Source organism: Larus michahellis, chromosome W, assembly GCF_964199755.1.
Source record: "Larus michahellis chromosome W, bLarMic1.1, whole genome shotgun sequence".
NCBI lineage: Eukaryota > Metazoa > Chordata > Aves > Charadriiformes > Laridae > Larus > Larus michahellis.
The window spans coordinates 16,930,739-16,945,020 of record NC_133929.1 but is presented as its reverse complement, the minus strand read 5'-3'; the positions used below and the strand labels follow the sequence as shown (position 1 = coordinate 16,945,020).

General features: G+C 50.2%; 1 pseudogene; it reads right to left on the bottom strand.

Moving 5' to 3' along the window:
- Positions 1–3,020, bottom strand: part of LOC141735670 (integrin alpha-2-like) — a 49,237-nt pseudogene extending 46,217 nt beyond the window's left edge.
- Positions 3,021–14,282: the final 11,262 nt, after the last annotated feature.

The window sequence follows — 14,282 nt, the reverse complement described above, 5'->3', positions numbered from 1 at the left end:
TCCCCCATGGATTTGTACAGCTCCATCAATTCCTGCACCCCTCACAGTCCGGGATCCCCCTGGTTTACAGTCTTAACAGTTGCATATTCCATGCTTATTTTCCTGGAAGAGGTGCCTGTAGTTTCATGATAGCCCATCAATTAGTGTGACTGACCAGGTTTGGTTCTCATCACTGCCTCCCTGATCACTTGCTGGTCAGTTTTGTGTCCCCATATGTTCTTATTTATGGCTTCCTCCTTTTCTTGTTGCACTGAAAAAGGTCCTTGACCAGATACCCTTAAAGGAACAGACACTCCTCTTCTACATACCCTTACAAGAACCCTCAAGTATAAATATGTTATAAATATTACTACTAATAATGTTATTAATAGGGCTGATACAAATGACTAAGACTATAAAAAAATTTATAAAGGTAAAACAAAAAGTTTTCCAGAAAAGATATAGCAAAGATCGGCCAAGGGACGCAGGAGACCTGCATGGTTGAGCAGGGAGCTTCAGAAAAAGCTCAAGTGGAAGAAGGAAGTTTATAATAAGTGGAAGAAGGGACTGACCCCTTGGGAGGATTACAAGAATGCCACCAGAGCGTGCAGGGATGAAACAAGGAAAGCCAAGGCCGCCTTGGAATTAGACCTGGCTAGGGACATCAAGCACAACAAAAAGAGCTTCTACAAGTATATTGGAAGCAAAAGGAAGACCAGAGAAGTTGTGGGCCCACTGCTGAATGAGGCAGGAGTCATGGTGACGGAGGATGTGGAGAAGGCAGAGTTACTGAATGCCTTCTTTGCTTCGGTCTTTTCTGCTCGGCCCTTTCTGCTCGGCCCAGCCCTCAGGAGTCCCAGGCATTGAATAAAGTAACAGGGAAAGAAGACGACTTCCCTTGGGTTGAGGAGGAGCGAGTGAGGGACCAATTAGATCATCTAGATATTCACAAGTCCATGGGCCCTGATGGGATGCACCCGAGAGTGCTGAGGGAGCTGGCAGAAGTCATTGCTGGGCCGTCCTCCATCATCTTTGTAAAGTCCTGGAGAACAGGCGAGGTGCCTGGGGACTGGAGGAAAGCCAATGTCACTCCAGTCTTCAAGAAAGGCAAAAAGGAAGAGCCGGGGAACTACAGGCCGGTCAGCCTCACCTCCATCCCTGGAAAGATGATGGAACAGCTCGTTCTGGGTGTCATCTCAAGGCACGTGGAGGAAAGGAAAGCTATCAGAAGTACTCAGCATGGATTCACCAAGGGGAAATCATGTCTGACTAATCTGATAGCCTTCTACGATGGCATGACTAGATGGATAGATGAGGGGAGGGCAGTGGATGTGGTCTACCTTGACTTAAGCAAGGCGTTTGACACGGTCTCCCACAGCATCCTCATAGGGAAGCTTAGGAAGTGTGGGTTAGATGAATGGACAGTGGGGTGGATAGAAAACTGGTTGGAAGACAGAGCTCAGAGGGTTGTGATTAGGGGCACAGAGTCTAGTTGGAGACCAGTGACGAGTGGTGTTCCCCAGGGGTCAGTACTGGGTCCAGTCCTGTTCAATATATTCATCAATGACCTGGATGAAGGGATAGAGTGCACCCTCAGCAAGTTTGCTGATGACACCAAGCTGGGTGGGGTGGCTGACACACCAGAAGGCTGTGCCACCATACAGAGAGACCTGGACAGGTTGGAGATCTGGGCAGAGAGAAACCTTATGAAGTTCAACAAGGGCAAGTGTAGGGTGCTGCACCTGGGGAGGAACAACCCCATGCACCAGTACAGGTTGGGTGCTGACCTGCTGGAGAGCAGCTCTGTGGAAAGAGACCTGGGAGTCCTGGTGGACAACAGGATGACCATGAGTCAGCAATGTGCCCTTGTGGCTAAGAAGGCCAATGGCATCCTGGGGTGCATCAAGAAGAGTGTGGCCAGCAGGTCAAGGGAGGTCATCCTCCCCCTCTACTCTCCCTTGGTGAGGCCGCACCTGGAGTACTGTGTCCAGTTCTGGGCTCCCCGGTTCAAGAGGGACAGGGAACTGCTGGAGAGGGTGCAGCAGAGAGCTACCAAGATGATTAGGGGACTGGAACACCTCTCTTATGAAGAAAGGCTGAGGGATTTGGGTCTCTTCAGTCTGGAAAAAAGACGGCTGAGGGGTGACCTTATCACCACTTATAAATACTTAAAGGGTGGGTGTCAGGAGGATGGGGCCAGGCTCTTTTCAGCGGTGCCCGGGGACAGGACAAGAGGTAATGGGCACAAACTTGAACATAGGAAGTTCCACCTAAACATGAGGAGGAACTTCTTTACCCTGAGGGTGGCAGAGCACTGGAACAGGCTGCCCAGAGAGGTGGTGGAGTCTCCAACTCTGGAGACATTCAAAACCCACCTGGACGTGTTCCTGTGTAACCTGCTCTAGGTGACCCTGCTCTGGCAGGGGGGTTGGACTAGATGATCTCCAGAGGTCCCTTCCAACCCTATGATTCTATGATTCTATGATATAGCAAACAGTAATAATAATAATACAGTTGTACAATAAGCTGATGTCAGAAATCAAATCCACCTTAGGAATATGTGAAATAAATGAGAGAGGCAAAAAAGAGAGTTCACATCAATATCACAGGGGAAGCTGTAAAAATACCTGTAAGTGCTTGCCGACAGTTAATTTTAGAACTCGGGAACAACCAAGTGAAAAGGACGAGAGAGATATTGCTCTAGAAACAGCTTTATAATATACAGTAAGATCCATATTTTATTCTTCAAGGAGGCTAAGACCAAGGAATGCTGAGCTTGTCAATGAAAATGAAATTCTTCTGCATGCCAGTGCAGCAACAGTCACACATACTCTGCTGACACCTATTTTTGTTATTGGTCTTGCTAGTTTCTGATTGTTATTCTATTAGATATATTGGCCTGGTATAAAACCGAAGAAAAACTGAGGAAAAACTGAAAAATTGTAGCAAAACATTATGCATTACAACTTACCTTGTAAATTCATTTTCTTACATGTGGTTTTGGATGTACCAACAGGAATCGCACGACTGGAGTGCTGCATTAGATGGCAACAAACTCTTCAGAAGTGACAGGCAAGGAAGGAGAGGAGGTGGGGTGGCTCTGTATGTTAGGGAGTGTTATGAATGTCAAGAACTTAATGATGGTGACAATAGGGTTGAGTGTTTATGGGTAAGAATCAGGGGGAGGGCCAACAAGGCCGATCTCATGGTGGGAATCTGTTATAGACCGCCCAACCAGGATGCAGAGGCAGATGAAATATTCTACAAGCAGCTGGGAGAAGTCTCAAGCCCTTGTCCTGGTGGGAGACTTCAACCTACCAGATATCTGCTGGGAATACAGTACAGCTGAGAGGGAACAGTCCAGGAGGTTCCTGGAGTGTGTTGAGGATAACGTCCTGACACAGCTGGTGAGGGAGCCAACTAGGGAAGGAGCCCTGCTGGACCTGTTCTTCACAAACAGAGAAGGACTTGTGGGGGATGTGATGGTTGGAGGCCATCTTGGGCTTAGTGATCATGAAATGATAGATTTTTCAATTCTTAGAGAAGCAAGGAGGGAGGTCAGCAGAACTGCCACCTTGGACTTCCAGAGGGCAGATTTTGGTCTTTTCAGGAGCCTGGTTGACAGAGTCCCTTAGGAGGCAATCCTGAAGGGCAAAGGAGTCCAGGAAAGCTGGACATTTTTCAAGAAGGAAGTCTTAAAAGGCACAGGAGCAGGCCATCCCCATGTGCCGAAAAACAAGCCATCGGGGAAAAAGACCGGCCTGGCTAAACAGAGAGATATAGTTGCAACTCAGGGTAAAAAGGAGAGTTTACAGATTTTGGAAGAAGGGGCAGGCCACTTGGGAAGGATACAAAGATGTTGTGAGGCTATGTAGGGAGAAAATTAGAAGGGCCAAAGCCCAACTAGAACTTAACCTGGCTTTGGATGTTAAGAACAATAAAAAGAGTTTCTATAAATGTATTAGTAATAAAAGGAGGACTAAGGAGAATCTCCATCCTTTATTAGATGAAGATGGGAACATGGTGACAAAGGATGAGGAGAATGTCACTCCAGTCCTCAAAAAGGTCAAGAAGAAAGACCCAGGAAACTAAACCTCACCTCCATCCCTGGAAAGATGATGGAATAGCTCGTTCTGGGCATCATCTCAAGGCATGTGGAGAAAAAGAAAGCTATCAGAAGTACTCAACATGGATTCACCAAGGGGAAATCATGTCTGACTAATCTGATAGCCTTCTATGATGGCATGACTGGACGGATAGATGAGGGGAAGGCAGTGGATGTGGTCTACCTTGACTTCAGCAAAGGCTTTTGACACTGTCTCCCACTGCATCCTCATAGAGAAGCTTAGGAAGAGTGGGCTAGATGAATGGACAGTAAGGTGGATAGATAACTGGTTGGAAGACAGAGCTCAGAGGGTCGTGATTAGGGGCACAGAGTCTAGTTGGAGGTCAGTGACGAGTGGTGTTCCCCAGGGGTCAGTACTGGGTCCAGTCCTCTTCAATATATTCATCAATGACCTGGATGAAGGGACAGAGTGCACCCTCAGCAAGTTTGCTGATGACAGAAAACTGGGAGGGGTGGCTGACACACTGGAAGTCTGTGCCACCATACAGGGAGACCTGGACAGGCTGGAGAGTTGGGCAAAGAGGAACCTTATGAAATTCAATAAGGGCAAGTGTAGGGTGCTGCACCTGGGGAGGAATAACCCCATGCACCAGTACAGGTTGGGGGCTGACCTGCTGGAGAGCAGCCCTGTGGAAAGAGACCTGGGAGTCCTGGTGGACAACAGGATGACCATGAGCCAGCAATGTGCCCTTGTGGCCAAGAAGGCCAATGGCATCCTGGGGTGCATCGAGAAGAGTGTGGCCAGCAGGTCAAGGGAGGTCATCCTCCCCCTCTACTCTGCCTTGGTGAGGCTGCATCTGGAGTACTGTGTCCAGTTCTGGGCTCCCCGGTTCAAGAAGGACAGGGAACTGCTGGAGTGGGTACAGCAAAGGGCTACCAAGATGATTAGGGGACTGGAATCTCTCTCTTATGAAGAAAGGCTGAGGGACTTGGGTCTTTTTAGTCTGGAAAAAAGACGACTGAGGGGGGAATCTTATCAATGCTTATAAATACTTAAAGGGTGGGTGTCAGGAGGATGGGGCCAGGCTCTTTTCAGTGGTGCCTGGGGACAGGACAAGAGGTAATGGGCATAAACTTGAACATAGGAAGTTCCGGCTAAACATGAGGAGGAACGTCTTTACTTTGAGGGTGGCAGAGCAGTGGAACAGGCTGCCCAGAGAGGTGGTGGAGTCTCCATCTCTGGAGACATTCAAAACCCACCTGGACACATTCCTGTGCAACCTGTCTAGGTGACCCTGCTCTGGCAGGGGGGTTGGACTAGATGATCTCCAGAGGTCCCTTCCAACCCCTACCATTCTGTGATTCTGTGATTCTGTGAAGGCTGAGGTACTTAATGCCTTCTTTGCCTCAGTCTTTAGTAGAATTGGTTGTTCCCTGAGTAACCCTGAGCTAGCAGATAGGGGCAGGGAACGGAATGAAGTCCCTGTAATCCAAAGGGAGATTTTGAGGGACCTGCTGCAGCACCTAGAGACACACAAGTCTATGGGGCCAGATGAGATTCACCAGAGAGTACTGAGGAAGCTGTCAGAAGTGCTCACTGAGAAACTTTCCATCATTTATCAGCAGTCCTGGCTAACCGGGGAGGTTCCAGTTGACTGGTGTCTAGCAAATGTGACGCCCATCCACAAGAACAGCTGGAAGGAGGATCTGGGGAACTACAGGCCTGTCAGCTAGACCTCAGTGTCTGGAAAGGTCATGAAACAGATCATCCTGAGTGCTACTATGCAACACATGAAGGACAACCAGGTGATCAGGCCCAGCCAGCATGGGTTCATGAAAGGCAGGTCCTGCTTGACTAACCTGATCTCCTTCTATGACAAGGCGACCCTCTTGGTGGATGAGGGAAAGGCTGTGCATGTTGTTTACCTGAATTTTAGTAAAGCCTTTGATATGGTTTCCCACAGCACCCTCCTGGAGAAACTGACTGCCCATGGCTTGGATGGGAGTACTCTATGCTGGGTAAAAAACTTTCTGGAGGGTCGGGCCCAGAGAGTGGTGGTGAATGGAGTTCAATCTAGTTGGCGGCTGGTCATGAGTGGTGTTCCCCAGGCCTCAGTATTGGGGCCAGTTCTGTTTAATATCTTTATCAACGACCTGGATGAGGGGATCGCGTGCACCCTCGGGCATGTAGCGATAGGACAAGGGGCAATGGTTTTAAACTAGAGCAGAGTAGGTTTAGATTGGACATTAGGAAGAAGTTCTTTACAATGAGGGTGGTGAGACACTGGAACAGGTTGCCCAGAGAGGTGGTGGAGGCTCCATAGAATCACAGAATCTTACGTCTGCTGGAAATATAACACAGCGGAGAGGGAACAGTCCCGGAGGTTCCTGGAGTGTGTGGAAGACAACTTCCTAACACAGCTGGTGAAGGAACCAACTAGGGGAAGTGCCCTACTGGACCTACTGTTTGTTAACAGAGAAGGTCTTGTGGGGGATGTAAAGGTTGGAGGTCGTCTTGGGCACAGTGACCATGAAATGGTAGAATTTTCAATTCTTGGAGAGGCAAGGAGGGAGGTCAGCAGAACTGCCACCTTGGACTTCCAGAGGGCAGATTTTGGTCTTTTCAGGAGCCTGGTTGACAGCTGGCCCTGATCCCTTGGCTGCCCTGCACTTGCCCTGAGAGCTCACTCAAGATGATCCTCTCCGTGATCTTTCCTGGTACCGAGGTCAGGCTGACAGGCCTGTAGTTTCCCGGATCCTCCTTCCGACCCTTCTTGTAGATGGGCGTCACATTAGCCACCCTCCAGTCATCTGGTACCTCCCCTGTTGACCAGGATTGTTGATAAATGATGGAGAGAGGCTTGGTGAGCTCTCCCGCCAGCTCCCTGAGTACTCTTGGGTGAATCCCATCCGGCCCCATAGACTTATGTGCGTCTAGGTGCAGAAGCAGATCACTGACTACTTCCTCCTGGATTATGGGTGGGTTGTTCTGCTCTCCATCCTTATCTTCCAGCTGAGGAGGCTGAACACCCTGGGGATAGCTGGTCTGACTATTGAAGACGGAGGCAAAGAAGGCATTAAATATCTCAGCCTTCTCCTCGTCCTTGGTCGCAACTTTCCCCCCAGCATCCAGTAAGGGATGGAGATTCTCCCTGGCCCTCTTTTTGTTGATGTATTTATAAAAGCTTTTTTTGTTGTCCTTTATGTTAGTGGCCAAGTTGAGCTCCAGCTGGGCTTTTGCCTTCCTAATTTTCTCTCTGGATAACCTAACGAGATCTCTGTACTCCTCCTGAGTTGCCTGTCCCTTCTTCCAAAGGTGGTAAACCCTCCTTTTATTCCTAAGTCCCATCAGATGGTCCTTGTTCATCCAGACTGGCCATTTTCCCCGCCCTTTAGACCTGCAACACTTGGGGACGGCCTGCTCCTGGGCCTTTAAGATTTCCTTCTTGAAGAGCGTCCAGCCTTCCTGGACCCCTTTGCCCTTCAGGACTGTCTCCCAAGGGACTCTCTCAACCAATGTTCTGAACAAGCCAAAGTCCGCCCTCTGGAAGTCCAAGGTGGAGGTTTTGCTAGTTTAGTCCTCTGTTTGTGAACAGTAGGTCTAGCGAGGCACCTCCCCTGGTAGGCTCACCCACCAGTTGTGTCAGGAAGTTATCTATCTTCCACACACTTGAGGAACCTCCTAGCCTGCCTGCTCTCTGCTGTGTTGTTTTTCCAGCAGATACCCAGCAGGTTGAAGTCCCCAACCAGAACAAGGGCTGGCGATTGCAAGACTTTACAGTGTGAATAACAGTGTTGAGTGTGTATGGATAAGAATTAAGGGGAAGGCCAACAAGGCAGACATCGTGATGGGAGTTTGTTATAGATCCCCTAATCAGGATGTAGAATCTGGTGAAGTATTCTATAAGCAGCTGGCAGAGGTCTCACGATCATTTGCCCTTGTTCTTGTGGGGGACTTCAACTTCCCAGACGTCTGCTGGAAATATAACACAGCGGAGAGGGAACAGTCCCGGAGGTTCCTGGAGTGTGTGGAAGACAACTTCCTAACACAGCTGGTGAAGGAACCAACTAGGGGAAGTGCCCTACTGGACCTACTGTTTGTTAACAGAGAAGGTCTTGTGGGGGATGTAAAGGTTGGAGGTCGTCTTGGGCACAGTGACCATGAAATGGTAGAATTTTCAATTCTTGGTGAAGCAAGGCGGGGAGTCAGCAGAACTGACACCTTGGATTTCCGAAGGGCAGACCTTAACCTGTTTAGGAGCATGGTCGAGAGTGTCCCTTGGGAGGCAGTTTTGAAGACCAAAGGTGCCCAGGAAGGCTGGTCATACTTCAAGCAGGTGCTCTTAGAAACACAGGAGAAGGCCATCCCCATGTTTTGAAAAACGAGCCGACGGGGAAGAAGACCAGCCTGGCTAAATAGAGAGCTTTGGCTGGACCTCGGGGAAAAAAGGAAAGCTTACATTCTCTGGAAAAAGGGATTGGCAATTTATGAGGATTATCAAGATATAACAAAGCTATGTAGGGGGAAAATTAGAAGGGCCAAAGCTCAATCAGAACTCAGCTTGGCCACTGCAGTTAAAGACAACAAGAAGAGTTTCTATCAGTATATCAATAGAAAAAGGAAGACTAGGGAAAATGTAGGCCCACTGATGAGAGAGACGGGTGCCCTAGTGGTGGAAGACACAGAGAAGGCAGAGTTACTGAATGCCTTCTTTTCTTCAGTCTTCACTGCTAAAGCTGTCCCTCACGAATCCCATACCCTGGAGGCAAGGGGAAAGGTCTGGAGAGAGGAAGATTTTCCCCTCAGTTGAGGAGGACCAGGTCAGAGACCACTTGGCCAAGCTGGACATTCACAAGTCCATGGGCCCTGACGGGATGCACCCACGAGTGCTGAGAGAGCTGGCAGGTGTTATTGCTAGACCAATCTCCATGGTCTTTGAAAGGTCATGGGGAACAGGAGAGGTGCCTGAGGACTGGAGGAAGGCTGCCATCACTCCAATCTTCAAAAAAGGCAAGGAGGAGGAGCCAGGGAACTACAGGCCGGTTAGTCTCACCTCTGTCCCTGGGAAGGTAATGGAGCGACTCATTCTGGATGTCGTCTCCAAACACGTTGAGGAACAGGAAGTCATTGGAAGTGGTCAGCATGGATTTACCAAGGGTAAATCATGCTTGACCAATCTGATAGCTTTCTATGATGTTATAACTGGTTGGCTGGATGAGGGCAGAGCCGTAGATGTCATCTACCTTGACTTTAGCAAGGCTTTTGACACTGCCTCCCATAACATCCTCATTAGGAAGCTGAGGAAGTATGGGCTAGATGAGGTGACGGTGAGGTGGATCGAGAACTGGCTGAGTGACAGAACTCAGAGGGTTGTGATCAGCGGCATAGAGTCTAGTTGAAGGCCTGTAACCAGTGGTGTCCCCCAGGGGTCAATACTCAGTCCAATTTTGTTCAGTATATTCATTAATGACCTGGATGATGGGACAGAGTGTGTCCTCAGCAAGTGAGGGTGACAGAGCACTGGAACAGGCTGCCCAGGGAGGTTGTGGAGTCCCCTTCTCTGGAGATTTTCAGGACTCACCTGGATGCAGTCCTGAGTAATGTGCTCTAGGCAATCCTGCTTTAGCAGGGGAGTTGGACTAGATGATCTCTAGAGGTCCCTTCCAACTCTGAAGATTCTGTGACTTCAGCCAGCCACTTATAGAATACTCCATCTGTCTCCTCATCCTGGCCAGGTGGTCTGTAGCATACTCCCAGCACAAGATCATCTCCCTTATTTGCCTTCCCCTTCATCCTTACCCATAAACACTCGACTTTATCATCACTGGAATCTAGCTCTATCCAATCAAAACACTCCCTAATGTACAGAGCCACACCCCCACCTCTCCTTCCTTGCCTATCCCTTCTGAAGAGCTTATAGCCATTCATCGCAGCATTCCAGTCACAACAGTCATCCCACCACGTCTCCGTGATGGCGACTACATCATAGCTGTCCTGCTGCACAATGGCTTCCAGCTCATCCCATTTGTTGCCCATGCTACGTGCATTCGTGTAGATGCACTTGAGCTGGGCTACCCCCATCCTTGGCCCTTTATCCCTAGGCTCATTACTAGTGGGCCTGGTTTTATCCCCTTCCCCCTTCATTTCTAGTTTAAAGCCCTGTCCATGAGCCTTGCTAACTCTTGGCCTAGTACCCTTTTCCCCTTTCAAGATAGGGTTTTCCCATTCTTAGTGAGTAGGCCCGGTGTCCTGTAGATCAAACTATGATCATAGAACCCAAAGCCCTGCTGGTAGCACCAGTTTTGGAGCCAGGTATTGATCTGTCTGATTTTCTTGTTAACCCATTCATCAGTCCCCAAAACTGGAAGGGCAGAGGAGAACACAATTTGTGCTCCCGAACCCTTGACAAGCCATCCCAAGGCCCTGAAATCTTTCTTCATTGCCCTCAGACTTCTTTTCTCCAGCTCATCAATGTCTGCCTGTAAGATCAAAAGAGGGTAATAATCTGAGGGCCGTATCAGGCCAGGAAGCTTCCTGGTTATATCCCTAACATGGGCCCCAGGGAGGCAGCAGACCTCCCTGTGGGAAGGGTCCGGCCTGCATATGGGACCCTCAGTTCCCCTCAGACTGGAACCCCCCATAACTATTGCCCTCCTCCTGCTCTTCACAGAAGCAGTCTTAATGCGTGGAGCTGGCTGCTTTGGCAACTCCCTGGATGGGGCTTTATCAGCATCCTTAATTCTCTCATCATCTATCTCCAGAGGCCCATATCTGTTCTGTACGGGCACCCGGGGAGGCATGGGAGGTCTGGAGGGGACTCTCCTGCTGCCCTGAGCAGGTACCTGCTTTCATTTCCCCCCATCCTCTCCTAGTTCCCCTCCTTCTGCCTGGTGACAAGAGGGCAGGGGATCCTCTACCTCTCGAGGAGCCTCCGCCTGCTGCTTTTTCCCTAAGGATGGCAGGGTGTGGCTCCACCAATCAGTCTCCCTTTCACAGTCACAAATGGTCCTCAGTCTTTCCACTTCCTCCTTAAGCTCAGCCACCAGGCTGAGCAGATCATTTACCTGGTCACAGCGCACGCAGGCGCTGTCTTTGCTGTCCTCCTGCCAGAGTGACAGACATTCCATGCAGCCCGTCGCCTGGACAGCTGCATGTCTCTCCGTCACGTCCGTTTGGGTTGCTTTATTCCTTCTGGCTTTGGCTACAGACCTAGTGGAGACCATGTTTTCTTTGCAGTCGACCTAGCCTGCCTGCCTGCCTGCTCTCCCCTTGTTCCTCCCCTCACAGTCACCCGTCCCGCGCCGCACTCTGCGGTAGCTGCCCGCCGCTGATGTCGCCTCACCACGTACACCCTCCTCTGGTGCTCCCGGGCGGTTCCGCGGGTAACACCCAGGGAACGCCCACTCGATGCTCGTTTGCTCAGTACCCAACGACCTGGTCGCTGCGCTCCCGAAGGGCTGCTTTTATGAGGGGGGAGTGGTCCCACCCTCCTCCTCATTCAGACCTGCCGCCGGGGGTGCTGGCTCCGCCCCACTCCTCCTCAGCTGTCACCACCCCCCCGGAAGTGCCGGGTACCGGCTCGGGCTGGCCACTTTTCCTGGTTTGAAAGAGCCTCAAAAACGAGCCCCTTTGCCGGCCTTTTTTGCTGCGATTCCCTTCCCCAGTACAGACTTACCTGCACTGGAGCTGGTCTCCTCGGCGAGTGACCGTTGGCGTGTTTACGCCCCGTTTAAATCTGCCGCCGGGGGTGCTATCACCACCCCCCCCCGGAGTTCATGTTTAGGTGGAACTTCCTTTGTTCAAGTTTGTGCCCATTACCTCTCATCCTGTCCCCAGGCACCACTGAAAAGAGCCTGGCCCCATCCTCCTGATACCCACCCTTTAAGTATTTATAAGCATTGATAAGATCCCCCCTCAGCCGTCTTTTTTCCAGACTGAAAAGACCCAAATCCCTCAGCCTTTCTTCATAAGAGAGAGATTCCAGTCCCCTAATCATCTTGGTAGCCCTTTGCTGTACCCTCTCCAGCAGTTCCCTGTCCTTCTTGAACCGGGGAGCCCAGAACTGGACACAGTACTCCAGATGCAGCCTCACCAAGGCAGAGTAGAGGGGGAGGATGACCTCCCTTGACCTGCTGGCCACACTCTTCTTGATGCACCCCAGGATGCCCTTGGCCTTCTTGGCCACAAGGGCACATTCCTGCCTCATGGTCTTCCTGTTGTCCACCAGGACTCCCAGGTCTCTTTCCACAGGGCTGCTCTCCAGCAGGTCAGCCCCCAACCTGTACTGGTGCATGGGGTTATTCCTCCCCAGGTGCAGCACCCTACACTTGCCCTTGTTGAATTTCATAAGGTTTCTCTCTGCCCAACTCTCCAGCCTGTCCAGGTCTAGCTGTGTGGAAGCACAGCCTTCTGGTGTGTCAGCCACTCCTCCCAGTTTTGTGTCATCAGTAAACTTGCTGAGGGTGCACTCTATCCCTTCCTCCAGGTCATTGATGAATATATTGAACAAGACCAGACCGAGCACTAACCCCTGTGGAACACCGCTAGTTACGGGCCTCCAACTGGACTCTGTGCCACTGATCATGACCCTCTGAGGTCTGCCATTCAGCCAGTTATCTATCCACCTTACTGTCCATTCATCTAACCCACTCTTCCTAAGCTTACCTATGAGCATGCTGTGGGAGACTTTTTCAAAAGCCTTGCTGAAGTCAAGGTAGACAATGTCCACTGCTCTCCCCTCATCCACCCATCCAGTCGTTCCATCATAGAAGGCTATCAGATTGGTCAAGCATGATTTCCCCTTGGTGAATCCATGCTGACCACTCCTGATAACCTTCTTTTCCTCCACATGCTTAGAGATGACATCCAGAACGAGCTGTTCCATCATCTTTCCAGGGATGGAGGTGAGGCTGACTGGGCTGCAGTTTTCCCAGGTCCTCCTTCTTGCCCTTTTTGAAGACTGGAGTGACATTGGCTTTCCTCCAGTCCTCAGGCACCTCGCCTGTTCTCCAGGACCTTTCAGAGATGATGGAGAGCGGTTTCACAATAACATCTGCCAGCTCCCTCAACACTCACAGGTGCATCCCATCAGGGCCCATGGATTTGTGGGTTTCAGGTCTGCTTAAATGATCTTTAACCTGATCGTCCTCAATTGAAGGAGAGTCTTCCTTACTCCAGGCTCTCTCTCTTACCTCCAGGGTCTGGGATTCCTAAGGAGTGGCCTTAGCAGTAAAGATTGAAGCAAAGAAGGCATTCAGTAACTCTGCCTTCTCTGCACCCTCCATCACCAGGGCACCCACCTCATTCAGCAGCAGGCCCACATTTTCCCTAGTCTTCCTTTTACTGCTGATGTACTTGAAGAAGCCCTTCTTATTGTACTTGACATTCCTTGCCAGATTTAATTCCAAGCGGGCCCTAGCCTTCCTCATTGCATCTCTGCATACTCTGACAATGTTCCTATACTCCTCCTGAATGGCCAGTCCCTTTTTCCACATTCTGTAAATTTCCTTCTTCCATCTGAGTTTTTCCCTTCCTTCTAGAGCCTTAGCCCATGGGATTCCTCCAAGTAGGTCTTTGAGGAGGCCAAATTTAGCTCTCCTGAAGTCCACAGTTGTAATCCTACATTTTGCCCTGCTTCTCCCATGCAGGATCCTGAACTCCACCATCTCATGGTCACTGCAGCCAAGGCTACCCCCAACCTTCACACCCCCAACTAGTCCTTCTTTGTCAGCACAAGGTTCAGCAGCACACCTCTCCTGCATGCTTGGCTGTGTTGTCTTTCCAGCAAATGTCAGGGTAGTTGAAGTCCCCTATGAGAACCAGGGCCTGTGATCATGAGGCTATTTCCAGCTGTCTGTAGAAGACCTCATCGACTCCTTCTTTCTGATCTGGTGGTCTGTAGTAAAAACCCACAACAGTGTCTCCCACATTAGTCTGCCCCTTAATTCCTACCCATAAGTTCTGAACACATTCTTCATCCACCCCTAGGCAGAGCTCAATACATTCCAGTTGCTCTCTCATGTAGAGAGCAACTCCACCACCACACCCCACTGGCCTGTTTTTCCTAAAAAGCACGTAGTCATCCATGACAGCATTCCAGTCATGTGAGCTATCCTGGCTACAGACTGGGAATAGCTCACATGGGATGGAATACCTGTGTCCCTGACAGAGCCTGGGGAAAATTAACCCTATCCCCACCGGAACCAGTACAGCATGTTTTATATTTACTGGTTTCAT